The sequence below is a fragment of the Austrofundulus limnaeus genome, unplaced genomic scaffold, assembly GCF_001266775.1.
Source record: "Austrofundulus limnaeus strain Quisiro unplaced genomic scaffold, Austrofundulus_limnaeus-1.0 Scaffold1919, whole genome shotgun sequence".
NCBI lineage: Eukaryota > Metazoa > Chordata > Actinopteri > Cyprinodontiformes > Rivulidae > Austrofundulus > Austrofundulus limnaeus.
In genome coordinates this window covers 1-3,979 of record NW_013954321.1, presented here as the reverse complement: position 1 = coordinate 3,979, position 3,979 = coordinate 1, and the positions used below count along the sequence as shown (strand labels likewise).

At 41.5% G+C, this 3,979-nt stretch overlaps 1 long non-coding RNA gene across 1 annotated transcript; it reads right to left on the bottom strand.

The window, feature by feature from the left end:
• Positions 1 to 433: 433 nt before the first annotated feature.
• On the bottom strand, positions 434 to 3,762 carry LOC106536656 (uncharacterized). Its single transcript, XR_001312566.1, has 2 exons — positions 2,449 to 3,762; positions 434 to 2,416 (listed from the first exon to the last, which is right to left on the bottom strand). It is a non-coding gene; the product is annotated as an uncharacterized LOC106536656 (long non-coding RNA).
• Positions 3,763 to 3,979: the final 217 nt, after the last annotated feature.

The window sequence follows — 3,979 nt, the reverse complement described above, 5'->3', positions numbered from 1 at the left end:
GTTAGTTTAATCTGATTATTTAATCTGGTTAGTTTAATCTGATTATTTAATCTGGTTAGTTTAATCTGAGCATTTAATCTGGTTAGTTTAATCTGGTTAATATAATCTGATTATTTAATCTGGTTAGTTTGATCTGCTTATTTAATCTGGTTAGTTTGATCTGAGCATTTAATCTGGATACATTAATATGGTATTAATCTGGTTGGTTTAAATCTCATTATTTAATCTGGTTAGTTTGATCTGATTATTTAATCTGGTTATTTAATCTGGTTAATTTAACCTGGTTATTTAATCTGGTTAGTTTGATCTGCTTATTTAATCTGGTTAGTTTGATCTGAGCATTTAATCTGGATACATTAATATGGTATTAATCTGGTTGGTTTAAATCTCATTATTTAATCTGGTTAATTTAACCTGGTTTATTTAATCTGAGTATTTAATCTGGATACATTAATCTGATTAGTTTAATCTGAGTATTTAATCTGGTTAGTTTAATCTGAGTATTTAATCTGGTTAGCATAATCTGGCTACTTTAATCTGGTTATTTGTATCATATTATTTAATCTGGTTATTTTAATCTGGCTAGTTGCATCATATTTAATCTGGTTAATTTGATCTGATATTTAATCTGGTTACTTTAATTTGGTTAGTTAATCAGTTTAGTTTAATCTGATTATTTAATCTGGTTAGTTTGATCTGGTTATTTAATCTAGTTAGTTTAATCTGGTTAATTAATCTGATTAGTTTAATCTGGTTAATTAATCTGGTTAGTTTAATCTGAGCATTTAATCTGGTTAGATTAATCTGAGCATTTAATCTGGTTAGATTAATCTGAGCATTTAATCTGGTTAGATTAATCTGAGCATTTAATCTGGTTAGTTTGATCTGGCTAATATAATCTGATTATTTAATCTGGTTAGTTTAATCGGATTTAATCTGGTTAGTTTAATCTGAGCATTTAATCTGGTTATCTTAATCTGAGCATTTAATCTGGTTAGTTTGATCTGGCTAATTTAATCTGGTTAATTTGATCTGAGCATTTAATCTGGATACATTAATATGGTATTAATCTGGTTGGTTTAAATCTCATTATTTTATCTGGTTAGTTTAACCTGGTTAATTTAATCTGAGTATTTAATCTGGATACATTAATCTGGTTAGTTTAATCTGAGGATTTAATCTGGTTAGTATAATCTGAGTATTTAATCTGGTTGGTTTAAATCTCTATTTACTCTAGTTACTTTAATCTGGCTACTTTAATCTGGTTATTTGTATCATATTATTTAATCTGGTTATTTTAATCTGGTTAGTTTTATCAGATATTTAATCTGTTTAGTCAATCTGGTTAGTTTTAGTGAGTGAATATTTAAGTAGGTATTTCTTGTGGGAGTGGTTGGGGAAAGCTGTGATTGGTCAGATTGATATGTGGGCGTGGTCTGTGAGTGTAACAGGTAACAGGTACTTTATGAATTTTAATTTCAGTCATAACTGGAGACAGGAAGTTACTATCTGTCAATAATAATAAGTACATGTTTAAGTTTTTACCATTACTTCACCTCAATCTGACCAATCACATCTTACCCAAGCCACGCCCCTCCCTAAGACACTCCCACCTGGTGACATCAGAGACTAAAAGTTCAGCTGAGATAAAAACAGGTTTCAGATCTGAATGTAGGAGGCGGGCTGATTTTATTCAATTTTATTTTGTTTATTTTATATTTTGTTTTATTTGATTTGATTTAATTTTATTTAAATTTTATTTTATTTTATTTTATTTTATTCTCGGTTGCCTCTAAAGGTTCTGACCCGTTAGATGGGAGGAGAGCGGTGTTGATTTCCAGAACCTGTCTGCTGATCCGACCCAGATGTTCCACATGTTTGGACCGGGTCTGGACCAGAACCCACAGAAACAATTTACACCTGATGAAGATGATGAAGATGAGCAAAACCTCTGATGGAAACATGTGGCAGCATTTATCTGAGCCGGTCCAGAACCTTCTGTGCTGCAGTAAACCAGTGTGGGTCGCCCACCTGAACTAAGACTGTTCTTTCTGTTGATGCTGGCTGTGGTTGCCACGGTAACCGGACTGTTGTTGTTGTCGTTGTTGTTGTTTTGGCTGCTGCTTCAAACGTGTTTGTTTGTTTCACAAAGCTGCTGAGCCTCAGGAGCCCCTCGGAGCGGGGGGCTCCTGGCAGCGGGTCAGTGAACGCAGCAGAGACTCCTACAGAAGCCTTAAACTCTGGTTCTGAACACGACCCGCAAAAACCCAAACAAGCCATGTCTGTTAGGTTCCTGTCACCAGCAGAACCACAAGAATGTCTCCTCAGATCACAACCTGGACTGATCAGAACCTGGACCCATCTGAACCAGGACCCCTCAGAACCAGGACCCATCAGAACCTGGACCCATCAGAACCTGGACCCATCAGAACCTGGACCCATCAGAACCAGGACCTATCAGAACCAGTTCTTTATTCTGTCCCTGTTGCTGCTTGTTGCTCTGCATGAAGCTAACGGCTGAACGGGTCAGAACCTGAACCCCTCCAGAACCCTCTGGACCAGTACCGGTCCAGCCCCCTCAGTTCTAGGGTTTTGGGACAAAATAAAACTGATCTGGTTCTGAGGTGGTTCTGACCTCTTTTGGACCCGTTCAGTTGTAGACCAGCTGCTGGGTTCTGGATCAGGTTTCTGTTGGAGCCAGTTTGGTCCAAGCTCAGGTCTAGACCCTCTGGTCTACAGAGGACTTCCTGGTCCTTTCAGACAGCAGCTGTTGGCTGCAGTGCATTCTGGGTAAACATCTGTGTTCTGGTTCTGGTCCAGAAGGCCTCTGGTTCCTTCAGATGTGGGCTGAGAGACCAGGACCAGGTGAGGACCATGTAGGAAGTGGTCTCAACAGAGCTTTGGTCCAAAGGTAGCCCCTCGGTCTGGATGGACCTGGGTCCTGTGGGTGGTCCTGTATGGACCCTGGTCCTGTGGGTGGTCCTGTGTGGATCCGGGTCCTGTGGGTGGTCCTGTGTGGACCCGGGTCCTGTGGGTGGTCCTGTATGGACCCGGGTCCTGTGGGTGGTCCTGTGTGGACCCGGGTCCTGTGAGGAGCAGGTGGATCTGAAGTCTGAGGTAAAAAATGCTGAGTCACTTTTCCAGTTTTGCTTCGTCGTGTTTCAGAACCTTTCTGCAGGACTTCAGAAGTCTTCAGAACTTTGACCCAAGTCTTTGGACGACACTAACGTCTTTAACTGTGACTCACCTGGTGGGGGGGTGGAGTCTCTCTGAGGGACCCACCAGGTGTGTGGGGAGCAGGTGAGGCTTGCCTCCGCCTCCAGGTGGGTCTGATGTTCTGGAGCTTCTTGTCTGATGCTTGGTCCTCCTCCTGACAGGAAGTGAGCATGTTCCTGTAGCTGGGGGAGGGGCCTATACTACAGGGGGCGGGGCCTGCAGCACTAATGAGCTGAGCTGCTCCCATGATGCTTTGCAGCAGCGTGGCGTCAGACAGGAAGCTGCAGAACCTTCTGTGTACATACATGATAGAACCTGTTCCTCAGAGCCAGTGTGGCCCCGCCCCTCCTCAGCACTGAGTGGTTCTGAGGTTGATTGACATGAGTGGGCGGGGCCTGCTTTTATTTTTCTGGGACAGGTGTGAATGTTTAACCCGTTAGTTACTGGAAACGTTTAAAAGAAAATATTTTTATGGATTTTAGATGTAAATGTTTTCTACAGTTTGAGGCTCACACACCGGGTCGACCCGAATAAAAACATTCATCTGAACCCATGGTGGTAGGGTCTTTTTTTTACCTGTGCTCACCTGTGTTTACCTGTGATCACCTGTGTTTACCTGAGTTTACCTGTGTTTACCTGTGCTCACCTGTGTTTACCTGTGCTCACCTGTGTTTACCTGTGCTCACCTGTGTTTACCTGTGCTTACCTGTGCTCACCTGTGTTTACCTGTGCTCACCTGTGTTTACCTGTGCTCACCTGTGTT